The sequence below is a fragment of the Nicotiana tomentosiformis genome, chromosome 7 (assembly GCF_000390325.3).
Source record: "Nicotiana tomentosiformis chromosome 7, ASM39032v3, whole genome shotgun sequence".
NCBI lineage: Eukaryota > Viridiplantae > Streptophyta > Magnoliopsida > Solanales > Solanaceae > Nicotiana > Nicotiana tomentosiformis.
In genome coordinates, this window is record NC_090818.1 from 38,368,702 (window position 1) to 38,383,266 (window position 14,565).

Below are 14,565 nucleotides of genomic sequence, written 5' to 3' on the forward strand. Positions count from 1 at the left end.
AAATATAACAAAGCTATAAAAAATATATACTAATTTTTAAAAAATATTTACATAGTAAAAGGTGATAAAAATTCAAATATAGTAAAAATTTAGGTGCTCACAGCTGCCCCTCTTTGCTTGGAAACACAAAGAGTTTTCAGGCAAAGACTAGGTGAACCATGTGACTAATTTTTGACCAAGCAGTTATTCAAAAGGAAAAGAAATAAAAGATAGGGTGCAACCGAGTCCTGGTTTTGGACAGCCTACATATCCCGGGTTATAGGGGAATCAGGTCACGTGTAGTTCAAGGAGAATGGTGGAATGGTGAGTTGATGAGTCGAGTGAGGTTCTGTCGAGTCTCCGGTCTGCGGTCCTGCTTTAAAAAAAAATAAACTAAACAAGCCTATCAGCTTTGAGTTACATGATTCCTATTTATGAGTCTTCTGAAACTTGATCTTGAATCTTGACTGGTTCTTCATACAGACTGTGATCTAAACCTTGATGCTCGCTAACTGTAGGTGCTAGTTCATTGTTTTATAGATTCTTCTATTAAAAACGGGACTCCAATACTCGTGGCTTCAGTCATGTCTTGAGCATTCCACATCTTTTCAACTGCTTTTGCATTTTGGAGTCACCTATTTTTTCTTTTCTTTTATTCTGAAGTGAGACTTCTTCTTTTGATCATCTCGAATCTTGTGCCTCGAGGTAAAACCTACTCAGACACCAAAACAAGCAAACGAACGAAATTTTTCTGCCCAGTTTGCACTAGGAAAATTTCGCGAGTTATTGTACCAAAATTCTAAACTACTACTTTATTGAAAACAATAAAAGGCCGGGAATGGTGAACCCCAAAAATAACAGAGACTAGGGAAAGGAGACTCTATGTCTAAAATGAAAGAAACTAGGGAGTGAAGACCCTATGTTGGAAAAGCAACTAGGGATTGTTGTACCCTGATACTGGTAAGGAAATGTAACCAGGGGTTGGTACCCTGTATTACGGAAAAAGAATTTAATCAGGGGTTGGTACCCTGTATTACTTAAAAGAATGTAATCATGGGATGACGTCCTGTATTACTAAATGGAAATGTAACCAGAGGATGATACCCTGTGTTACAGAAAAGAAATGTAACCAGGGGTTGGTGCCCTATATTACTGAAATGAAAATGAATCCCCTGGGTGTAAAGGTTCTACCAGGGTTAAATTGCAAAAAGCGAGCCTGGGCAAAGAGTATTTCTACCCGGAATATGAGCTGGATCCCCCTAGGCGAAAAGTTTCTACCTCGGTTAAGCTATGTAAAACAACCTGAGCGAAGAGTACTTCTACCTGGAACTATGAGCCGGATCCCCCTAGGCGAAAGGTTTCTACCTTGGTTAAGCTATGTAAAACAACCTGAGCGGAGAGTACTTCTACCCAGAACTATGAGCTGAATCCCCCCCCCCCCCAGGAAAAAAGGTTCTACCTGGGTTAAGCTACGAAAAACAAGCCTGGACGAAGAGTACTTCTACCCGGAATATGAGCTGGATCCCCCTAGGCGAAAAGTTTCTACCTGGGTTAAGCTACGAAAAACAACCTGAGCGAAGATTACTTCTACCCGGAACTATGAGCTGGATCCCCCTAGGCGAAAATGTTCTACCTGGGTTAAGCTACGTAAAACAATCTAAGCGAAGAGTACTTCTACCCGGAATTATGAGCTGGATCCCCCTAGGTAAAAAGGTTCTACCTGGGTCAATCTACGAAACAACTTGAGCGAAGAGTACTTCTACCCAGAACTATGAGCTGGATCCCCCTAGGTGAAAAGGTTCTACCTGGGTTAAGTTACGAAAAACAACCTGAGCGAAGAGTACTTCTACCCGGAACTATGAGCTGGATTCCCCTAGGCAAAAATGTTCTACCTTGGTTAAGCTACGTAAAACAATCTAAGCGAAGAGTACTTCTACCCAGAAATATGAGCTGGATCCCCCTGGGAGAAAAGGTTCTACCTGGGTTAAGCTACGAAAAACAAGCTGAGCGAATGGTACTTCTACCCGGAACTATGAGCTGGATCCCCCTAGGCAAAAATGTTCTACCTGGGTTAAGCTACGTAAAACAATCTGAGCGAAGAGTACTTCTACCCGAAAATATGAGCTGGATCCCCCTATGCGAAAAGGTTCTACCTAGGTTAAGCTATGAAAAACAAGCCTGGGCGAAGAGTACTTCTACCCGGAATATGAGCTGGATCCCCATAGGCGAAAAGTTTCTACCTGGGTTAAGCTACGTAAAACAACCTGAGCGAAGAGTACTTCTACCCGGAACTATGAGCTGGATCCCCCTAGGCGAAAGGTTCTACCTGGGTTAAGCTGCGTAAAACAACCTGAGCGAAGAGTACTTCTACCTAAAACTATGAGCTGGATCCCCCTAGGCGAAAAAGTTCTACCTAGGTTAAGCTACGTAAAACAACCTGAGCGAAGAGTCCTTCTACCCAGAACTATGAGCTAGATTGCCGAAAAGGTTCTACATGGGTTAAGCTACTTAAAACAACCTGAGAGAAGAGTACTTCTACTCAGAACTATGAGCTGGATCCCCCTAGGAGAAAAGGTTCTACCTCGGTTAAGCTACGAAAAATAGCCTGGGCGAACAATACTTCTACCCGGAACTATGAGCTGGATCCCCCTAGGTGAAAAGGTTCTCTACCTGGGTTAAGATAAGTAAAACAACCTGGGCAAAGAGTACTTCTACCCTGAACTATGAGCTGGATCCCCCTAGGCAAAAAGGTTCTACCTGGGTTAAGCTACGAAAAACAGCCTGGGCGAAGAGTACTTCTACCTGGAAACTATGAGCTGGATCCCCCTAGGCGAAAAGGCTCTACCTGGGTTAAGCTACGTAAATTATCTGTAATAGTGATATATACTGAAAATAAAATAAAATAGAGATTTTGCGAAACTCACCTTTGGTGATATTCGTCCTTTAGGAATCACCATTCTGCACTGCTTTGTTCCTTCTTTAAACAAAGAAATATTGTGAGTTTTAAAAGTGGTGGTCGGTCTGTGGCCTTGATGTCTTTGGCATCTTGGCTTTGTGCCCATCTTCTTTTGATGATGATTTCAACCTGCCACTAGATGTTTCGTGAATACCACTTGCATTTCTCGCTTCGGAGAGACTTTGACTTTTCAAACTTTTATATGACGGTTGATCGCGTGGGAATTAAACTTTTCAACTTTATTTTGCCTTTGTGGCATTTCACTTTCGACTTCTTTCCTCCAAAACTTTCAATTTCAGAGCATTGAGGAACATTTGGCTTTTCAAACTTTGCTAGAACGGTTAGCCACTTGGGACTTAACCTATTCAACTTTATTTTGCCTTGTAGGAATTTTCAATTTGATTTCCTCCTTACAAGAGTTTTTGCTTTCTAAGCATCGGTCGCCATGGCCAGTCGGGGTCGACTTGATGCTCCTGTCGAGTATGGGTGTCTTTTTTGCATATTTGCTTCTATCAAACGAGAGCCCTGTAAATCAGTCTTGCCATCTCTTCTTTGCCTTAGTTTTTGTAACTGAGTTAGACCGAAAGGGATTCAAAGAACAACAAACAATGGAATGGACAATGAATTTAGACAAGAGGTATCCCTCTCGGGGGAAGGAAAGAAGGACTTATCTTGAGTATATGCGGACTTCAATGAACATGACATGCCTTTTGGATTGGATGCCCGATCTGTGTCCACTGTATGACTCTTAGAATTTCATCACAACATTTGCCTTGAAATCGAGAAACCTTGCCTAGGACTGTGTCAATGCCAATGGGTGTGAAGATCCTCTTTTCGATTAGTGGTGCCCTTTGTGGGTTTTCACCAGTTGACATCTCTCTTCTCACCATCGCCTTATAGTGCTCCTTGCGAGTTTTCACTAAAAAAAGCTCTCTCATTTTAGTTTCTTTACTCACCATTGCCTTACGACGCTTATGAGGGTTTTCACCAATAAGACTCTCTCCTGTTTATTTCTCTCATTTTGGTTGCACCAGATCCAAGTGACTGTATCCTCCAATTTTGAACATTCTCCTTGATTGATCGGAAGGACTTGAAAAGGAATTAGATAAAAAGGATTCGGATTGAATTACAACTTTGGAACCTTTAAGGCGAAACCATCGCCGAACCATTGTAACATCTGCCCCAGTTTCAGTTTTTTTTTCTTTTTTTTTTTTTTTTGGAAATGTGAATTTTTATTTTGGTGTGACTAAACCCTAGAGAGAGGCTGCCTACGTATCTTTTCAGAATTAAGTCGAACGTAGTTCAAAGTAACATGAACTGTTACTTTTTCTTTTGTCTTTCTGTCTATTTTGTTTCTTTCTCTTTCCTTTTCCTTTTTTTTTCTTTTTTTTTCCAATAACTCCCTCAGGTTCCAAAGAGGGTAATCAAAAAAAGGTAACTGACTCAAAGGGTTGGCAAAAAGGGTTAATGGTGTTTGGGTAGCGAGAATGAAAGCCTTCGTCATCCCAATCAAAGAGCATTAAAGGTGCGTGAAAGGTCAAATATAGTACCTTTTTGACTGCATCAATTTGGAGCCAACTTCCTTTAGCTTCTTCATGATGCGGGAGGATACATCTCAGAACGAGTTGCCCCACTTCAAATTTCCTGGGCCGCACTTTTTTGTTGTAGGCTCTAGCCATTCTTTGTTGGTACAACTGCCCGTGACAAACTGCGGCCAATCGCTTTTCATCAATCAGTGTCAATTGTTCCAATCGATTATTGACCGAATCTTTATCCTCAATCTCGGCTTCAACAATGATCCAAAGATAGGAAATTTCAACTTCTTTTGATTTCATTCGGACTTGCCCTAGGCCTACTGTTCCAATTCTTTGTTTATTTTCTCACAAGCCTTATCTTTAAAACATTCTGCTTCTTGATTCATTATTTCGAGGTCTGACAGTTTAGGATCTAGGCATGAAGTCCGCAAGCATGTCATGTCATTAAAATCTGCATTAACAGAATTGAAACGAGAATAAGAAAGGTGACAAGATTAAGAAAAGAGACATTCAATGAAATATTAATTTCATTTGATTTGAATTTTTTTTTTTTTTAAATTTAAAGATAAAAGGGTTTACATCAGAAAGTAAGACAATAAAAGTAAAACGCCTGCATTACACCCAGAAATAATCTGGGCGCCGAAAAGATAGCAAGACCGGCTACCGAGACTCCCATCTGGCAAATAACTTTTCAGGTATAGTGCCCATTTTTAGGTTTCTCTTTTGCTGCGGCAATGGCTACCGTGGCTTTCAATGCTGGATCATCAAGTCTTCAAATGCCCTTTTGAGGGTCCAACAGTCCTTTGTATCATGTCCCACTCCTCTAGAGTGGTATTCACATCTAGCATTAGCTTGGTGCGAGGGGAACTCGGGGTTAGGCCGGTTCGGGGCCACTAGCTGCAGCACACCTAGCCTGATTAGCTTTTAGAACAAGCTTGAATATGATTCACCAACATGGGTGAACTGATTCCATCTCCATAGCCTTTTTTTTCATATCTTGATTTCTTTTTCTTTCTCTTTTTGTTGTTTTTCGCTCTTTTTGTTGTTTTTCACACAATTTTTTGCGGTTTATTTTTTCACTCAATTTGTTTATGGCTATGATCAAATCCGATGGGGATTGCCTACGTATCATGACGCCACATGAATTAGTTCATTACATAGTTCAGGAAGATTCGGAATAAACTGACCCATTTTTTTTTATATAAAGACTTTTAAATATTATGATTATTTTAAGTTTTTTTTTCTTTTTATAGAACATTGATTTTTTTAATTTGTTTTTTTAAAGAAGGAATTCTAAAGAAGGAAGAAAATATTTTGGATTTTGATTTGAATTTTGTTTTCTTTTTTTTTTTCGAATGAAAGACTTCGAAAAAGAAGGAAAATATTTTTGGATTTAATTTTTTTTTGAATTTTCTAAGGAAAGAATTCTAAGAAGAAATTAAGAAAAGGGAAAATATTTTTGATTTGGTTTTTGAAAATTGGGGCTGGAACCGATGAGGTTTGCCTACGTATCTCACATCCGGTGAGAATCAGACCCGCGTAGTTCGGTCGGTTTTGACACAACAAGGAAAACATGATTTTTTTGACTCATTTTAAAATGACTTTTCGTTTTATCTTTGCTTTTTCAAAATTTTGGCAAAGTTTCAAGATTTTTCAAATACCGAGATTTTTGGAAACCGAATGAATTTTCTTTCTCCTACTTCTCACTTCTGTCTTTTCTCAATTTTCTGTATTTATTCTATTAGCCGGTCAACATGCAAATCAGATCAAACAAAATGCACCAATAACACGTAGGATGCATCATGACGGTCTTTTATATTTTGGGTACACCTGTCCTACACGGACCCAACCCCTGTGTTAAGTCCCAAAGTCAAATGCACATGATGCAAACAAATATTTCTACTAGGGATCCGGTATGAAGCTATGTTATTCTAGGTTTAAAATCCTGATGGGGTATTTTAGACCTGGCTTACCCAAGCGAACAGCTCGAGCCGAGGTGGGGGCAACGTACCGGGAGCACGAAAGTATACCCGGCCTAGTTACTGATCCAGCCTCATTCTATTTGGGATGACCTCTAACAGAATAGTGGGCCACGCGCACGAGTGCACCATAAATTCAGATGACTCGGAAGGGAGGTGTAAGAAGGCAGTTTATATAGTTCAAATAATATCAAAGCGGTAAATGAGAGATAATTAGCACATTAGGCCCACAAACACAGTAATATAAACAATCAAGAAAGCCAAGTACAGATCACATTACAAGCTCGAATTCTAAACCATGAACCAGAAGTTTTGGATTATTTTCCCCAGCAGAGTCGCCAGAGCTTTCACACCTCCTTTTGTCCCCAAAGATATGTATTATAGATTATTATGGGTTAAAGAGTTTTTCCAACTAAAGTGATAAATTTGTGTAGGGATTATTTTATTTATAGAGTCGCCACTTGAAATTAATTTTTTGGGTATTCCAAGTCACTATTTATTTGAATCCCTGGTCAAAGAAATGTTTGACTCTATTATTATTGGTCTGCGAAAACAAAATCCGGGTAAGAAATTCTGTTGACGGGGAGAAGGTGTAAGGAATTTCCCGAGTCCCGTGGTTTTAGTACGGTCGCTTTATTGACTACATTTGGCTTATATTATTTTTGGATAACCTGTGTTTTATTGGTTCTTATGTTTTACCTATTTCCGCTTTTATTTCATGATTAGATTTATGAAAATTATCTTGATATAAGTCACGTGTACGTGTACTCATTTTTGTTTGGCGTCAAGAATCATATCACGCGTACGTGTACGCAATCAATAACACATTTATTATTATTTGTAGTTGATTGGTCAAGTCACGTGAACACGCACTTGTATTATTTTTCTAAACTAATTTGAAATTATTGTAAGACCAAGAGTTTATGGATAGGAAATTATTTGGAAGTCGGGAAATATATTAGTTATTTAAATTATTGCGAAGTCATCCACACTTAGAAATATTTACAACTTACTACTCTATCTTTGAAATTAGGAGACGTTTATCCATTATGAAAGAATGAGCTAATTATTAGTCTAGTGACAAAATTATTGGGCCTCACAGATTTATACTCAATCCAACCCATGTCTTATTCTTTCTTTCCTATTAAATGTGGTAACTCATTTCTAGTTCACTTACTTGAACTCCAACACATGGCCCATTAATATGGCAAGATCTTTATTCTTAATTCTAAATAGCAAATCTCATTAAGATGAAATCCTATTCAAATAATCTATTGACAAATCGCTTGAAACATGTAAAAAGAAACTATAACATGATAATGTATATAAATAAAACAACACAAAAAATTATCACATGAACCTCTATAAGAACATCACACAAAATAATGAAATAATTAACAAAGGGAGGATAAGCAATGAACCTTTAAGCAAAAAATTTCCTTCAGAACTTGATTAATGCAAAAACAATTCTGAGCCAAGAAAGTACACCAAACCAAGGGCAAATCGGTAGATGAGCAGAAAATCTAGCGACGAACCTTCTAAAATTCGAGCCCGGACCGAAACCCGACTGTACCTCGTGAGGCTGCTGGTTTTTGGCGTGAGAGAGGTGAGTATCAATGAAGCTTCACAAGGTGTTTTTAGGCTTGAATTTGAGGCATTTTTGGGTATTAAATAGGGTGATGAATTGCTTGAATTTTTGAAAGAAAGAGCAAGAAAAGAATGAAACGAGCAGAAATTCCCTTAGCGAAGAAGAAGATTTTTTTTCCCTCTCAATTCTCTCCTCTATTTTTTCCTTTCTTTCTCCCCCTTTCTTTTTTCCTTTCTCTCCTATTTATAGAAAAAATTTCGGAATTTTTCAGATTTTGTTTTAATTTTTTTTACTTTTTTATTATTTTTTAATTAAAAAGAATTCCCACTTCCCATTTTTCTTCATTTTTAAAAAAAATAATTCCCCACTTTCCTTTACTTTTATTTTTAAATTTCTCATTTTTTACTTTTGTTATATTAAAATTCCCACTCTTTTTTTATTTTTATTTTTTATTTCCCACTTATTTTACTTTTTCTCTTTTTTATTTTCCACTTATTTTACTTTTTTTTTTAATTTCCAATTTCTTTTACTTTTTTTAAAAAACATTTCAGCTACCTTTACTTTATTTTTTAATTCCAACTTTCTTTTACTTTTAATTTTTTAAATTTTCACATTGTTTTACTTTTATATTTTTTTTATTTTCCACTTTCTTTTACTTTTTATTAAACAATTCCCACCTACTTTTACTTTTACTTTTTAATTCCATACGTTTAATTTTCCTATTATTTTATTCCCATCCGAAAATGTAAAAAATATTTAATTTTTTCGGTTTTTTTAAATTTATTTTATTTTAAAATAAAGATAAAAAATAAAAATAATACTAATAGTAATAATTTGACCTTTTAAATTATTTTTAATTCTTACCCTATATAAAAAATGTAACTAAGCTATAAAAAATATATATTAATTTTTAAAAAATATTTACATAGTAGAAGCTGATAAAAATTCAAATATAGTAAAAAATTAGGTGTTCACAATAAGAATAAGACAAAAGATAATCCGAAGGCTAGACTAGACTTACAAGAATATTGCAGGTGACCTGAATTACATTTGCAGTCTGCGAACAATGGTAAGGTATTCAAGCCCAAGGCCAACTACACATTCACTTTGGAACAAAGACGACAAGTTTGTGAGTGTGTTATAAACCTAAAGATGCCCGAGGGCTATGCTTCAAACCTGGGAAAACATGCCGATATGGTTGAAGGAAAGCTGACTCATATGAAAAGTCATGACTGTCATATCTTCATGGAAACCTTAATCCCTATTGCATTTTGTGGTTTGCCTGAAAATATCTGGAAATCCATCATAGAGATAAGTTTGTTCTTCATAGACTTATCTTCTACCATATTAAGGGAAGAAAACCTATTTCAAATGAATAGGAACATTCCTGTAATCAGTAATAAGCTGGAAAGGATTTTTCCATTTGGTTTCTTTGATATAATAGAACACCTTCCAATTTACCTTATACACGAGGCTCGACTTGGATGGTCGGTTCAATGCAGGTGGATGTATCCATTCGAGAGGTAATGTTCAAACCTTGATTCATTCTTATAATTTTATTTAACTTTATCGTCTAATATGACAACGTGCAGGGCTATCGGCAAGTGTAAACGATTTGTTAAACAGAGGAATAAGATTGAAAGATCCATATGCGAAGCCTATCTTGCAAAGTAAACTGCCCATTTTTGTTCTTACTACTTCGACAGTCATGTGCCATGTGCTAGAAATAGGCCAGATCGGCACAATGTCGTGATTGAGAATGATACATTATATCCACCAATGTCCATATTCAATCAACCATGCCGAGGTTCTAAAGATCGATAAAAAGGGCCTAAATAGTATGGAGTACAAATCAGCTTCAAATCATGTGTTGCTAAATTGTCCGAAAGTTCAACCCTTTCTTAAGTAAGTGTTGATGTAAAATTAATTTACATGGACTACTATTTAATTCGGTTGATGCAACTAACAATATTTTCAATGTGTCGCTCAGTGACTTCGTGAGTCAATTTGGCCATGATGCTATATATTCTACATTTGAGGCATAGTTTAAACAGTGTGTAAGTGCATCTTATATACTTTCTCACATGTAAATATACATACTTGGTCACTTGTAAATATACTTGCTCACTTGTGAATATATTTGCTCACTTGTGATTTATTTAATACTACATGTAGGTCAATAATCCAAACAACTATGTTAATCAATTTTTGAAAGATATATCTAAGGGACCTGCACCTACGGTTACAACTATGTCTAAGTATTTTGTGAATGGTAACAAATTTCACGTCGAGGTGGAAAAAATGATTATTATGGTGTAATCAAAGAGATTCTAAGATTATCATATTCAGGTTGGCCAAATAAGAAGATCATACTTCTTCGATGCAAGTGGTTTGACCCAACACCTAGAAGAGGTACAAATATACACTCGTAGTACAACATAATTGAGGCTAATTAAAAGAGGGAGTATGATCGCTATGATCCTTTTATAATTGCAGAAAAAGTTAGGCAAGTGTATTATGCTCCATATCCATTGCGAAGGGATAAGGCTGATTGGTTGGTTGTAATCAAAACTAAGCCTGTTGTTAGGGTGGAAGTTGAGAATGTGCTAGATATTACTTACCAAAATGATACCTCAAGTGTTAACCAAATGATGGATGATCAGTTAGAAAATGACTTGGAGCATCCTCAACGCATATTAGAAGAAGTTGATATGGAGAAAATAATAATCATCGAAAATGAGGACGAAGAATAAACTGATGAAAATAGTGAAGAGGAAGAATTTTTAGACGAGGAAGGATATTTCGAAGATGACTAGTATGTTAGTTTTTTCAAGCGCTCTCAACTTATATATATTTATATTCTCAATTCTAACATTTTCTTTAATTTATGCAGATGACTGGTAGGGGTTGAGGTAGGTCTAGGAAGGATAAGAGGCCTATTGATAATGAGGATTGTGCTACACCCTCGCTTCCTTCCACTCCACACATGTATCCCTCCGTTGCTGATGACCGACAACAATCTTCTAGGCACACATCTTTTCTACCATATCCATCTACTCATCTGACTACCTACCATTCGCCCTCCCAACAATATTCCTACCATTCTCCACCACAGGGCTATACCCCACTTCCTCCCCATGATCCTGTATATAGTTACATGGGTCCATCGAGTCAGTAGTCACAGGGCCATGTGGTGATACGCATGTCATCTGCTCCATTTGCTTCACCACCAGCTGGATCGCATCCATCTATATTTCAGCCATCCGGATCACAACATTGGTCTGGATCGCATCAGGGGTCTAGATCGCAACAGGGGTCTAGATTGCATCCATCTTCATCAGTGACCCCGTCTCCCTCTCTACCGAGTTCGTCTCCTAGCATTTAAAGACTTTGCCTTCGGGATAGAAGCATCGAGCCAGATGCCTCCCGTTCTACGCACGCTTCACATTCATCGGATGATGATGATCCAGAGGATGTAGGGTATGATCGTTTTCATAGGATGATCATCAGGCCTGAGGGCAATGGGTAAGATTTATTTATTACTTTTTTGTTTTTGCTGAATTATACTAGCTAGTCTTGTTTATTTAATGTAATTGCTATGTTGCAGGTTCATACCTAGTCATCAGACTACAAAGATAATCACTGCAGCTCTTGGCCGGTTGTATGATGCACCCTATGCGACTTGGAGTGAATTTTCACCGAAGCTCGTGGAGTAAATTTTCAACTAATTTAGGGTTTTAATACAATTATTATCTGTTTAAGCATTATACTAACAATAATTATATTTAACGTTACACACTTTATTTGCAAACTAATTGTGCCTGGAAGGACCGGCAAAGCAGTGCCATTCTTGTAAATTTTGAGTTCAAATGCCATAAGAGACTATCTGATTATTTCTATTCTGCTCAGAAGAAGACCAAGAAGCCTTCATGGGTTCTACTGCACATATGGGAGGATTTGCTAAGATAGTGGACTACTGAGAAATTCGAGAAGAGGAGTGAATAGGGAAAAAAGGCCCGAGCATCTGAGAAGGGTGGCTCATTGCACTGTGTGGGTGCAAGGAGCATGGGGACTATGAGGAGACTATTGGTAATTCCTTAAAATATTTAATTATTTTTTTATCGAACTATATTTATATATTTTACTTTAGTTAACATGTTTTATTATATTCGTAGGAAAAAAATATGGGAGGAAGATGACTCAGAGTTCTTCATGGAGACTCACATCCGGAAGAAGAAGGCACTGACAAATCCAACTAGATGGGTCGAGGAACGAGCGGAGACTACATATATAAGTTTCATAACTACTATAACTTGAAATTAATGTTTATTAATAATTTTCTATCTTCTAAATAAAGGGTCGCTACAAGACTAATGTGGAGGATTACACTCAGAGCTTTTCACCGAATGAGAAAGGCGAGCGACCACCCCTTCAGACGAAGAAGCGCAGAAGATATGGTTGGATCTTGTCAGTGGTCCTAAAAAGGGGATATCATACGGCCTTCCACAGAGATCATTTCGGCGCTACTGAGCTGGATTGCAAGGTATAGGGACTTCCGCCTAGGGCTAGGCAATTGATAGGTCGACTCTCTCGTCTATGGAGAAGAAGATCACAAAACTGACAACAGAGCTTGAAGAGACAAAGGCTAGAGAACAAAAGAGAGATAAATAATTTGATACCCTTCAAATTCACCTAGAAAAGAGGGACCAGCAATTTAATGTCCTTCAAGGACAGTTGACCAATCTTCTTGCTAGTGGTGTTTTCCCCGTTCCCCTGTCTCGTGAGCCTTCCCCAGATGTGTCTCCTTCTCGTCGTGATCCTTCGAACCATGCCGACGATGAAGGTTCTACTAGTGGAGATGAAGATGATGTGTATAAAACACTCATCGAATGATGTTTGAACTTTTAACTTATGAAACATTTTGTTGTAGGGTATGATGGTTTATTAATATAATTTAGTGGAGATGGAGATGATATTTTGTTAATAATATAGTTTTGATAGTTGTTATTGTTGTTGTTATTATTATTGTTGTTATTGGTTGAATGACAATAATGTAATGCTGCCATTATAGGTGATTGGTTGTTGGCAGGTGGTGTAGCTATAAAACAGCTGTATTCTGCCAAAATAATACCCAGAAAACTGACCGCCTACCGACTGACGTCGGTCGGAAATGTTCATTTGATTTTCCAGAAATTTAAATAATACCGACCGACTTCGGTCGGAATTTTTTATTTTAAATTTTAAATATTTTAATAATTCCGACCGAAATCGGTCGGAATTGAATAATTTTAAAAAAATAAATAATTAAAATTCCGACCGACGTCGATTGCTAATTGAAAAATAAATAAAAATTATTTTCAAAAATACCGACCGAATTCGGTCGGTAAGATTATTTTGTGTCAGATAACTTGGTCAACGTGCGTTGACAATTACCGACCGACTTCGGTCGGAAATATCTACCGACTGCGGTCGCTCCCCAATTGCGACCATTCTTTTTTCGATGAATTGAAAACGGTCGGGAGTTAGTCGGTTTTTGTTCGATTCCGACCGATTTCGGTCGGTTATTCTGGACGCTTTTTGACAACTTTTTAGTAGTGTATTTACTCTATTGGTGTTAATTTATTCATCAAGTTACTAGTCATATTATGGACAATAATCTGTAATTACCAGTTAAAATTATAAAATTATATAACCGTAAAGTGTACTATGTGCTGAATAAGCATAGAATCTGGCTTGCTCATAGATATCTTTTATTCAGAAAATAGAGAGACATGGCCGACGATCTTACTCACAGATGTAGTCAAATTTTGCACGGGCAAAATAAATTTTGTTTAAATGTAGCTTGCTAATGATTAATGCAAATATAGCAAGTTTTCTTTGGTTTCCCGGGGCATTTGCATATATAAATATTTTTGGAGTCATCATTGAATTTATAACTGTATTATACATCACTTTGCAAAGTGTAATTCGCTCGTATCTGAATTAGTTCAATATCTTCGATACAACTTCAGCAACCAAATTTGAAGTTATTCTGTCTTTCAACTGTAACTTCAGAAATTCAAATGTTAAGTAATTTAATGGCGTCGATAGAAATTCAGTATTTTGCAACAAAAACAATGTAAAAAATTGGAGTCAATTTTTGGATAATAGGAAACCTTTTTATAAAGAGAAAAATGAATTAATTAAATTGAAGTTCTTTCTTTGGCCTAATTATCGATTAGAAGATTTAGCTTGTATGAATCGTTATTGGTTTGATACCAATAATGGTAGTCCTTTAGCCTCCTTTTCTTGAAGCAAAGGTGCATCCCCAATACCTTCCGCCTTATTTCTATCTCCCCCTTCGGCCTCTCCTTGTTTGAGTCGTCTGAAGACAAGTAACAAGGACTTTCGGTAGACTTCTTTCTCCATCGGGTCATTAAGTAATTAGCCAGCTCAATCTTTTTTTCCATCCGATGATCTTCAACCTAGGACTCACTCTGTAGTTCAACCTCTCCAAAGCACGTAACTTCGAATCTGAAGTTCTTATAT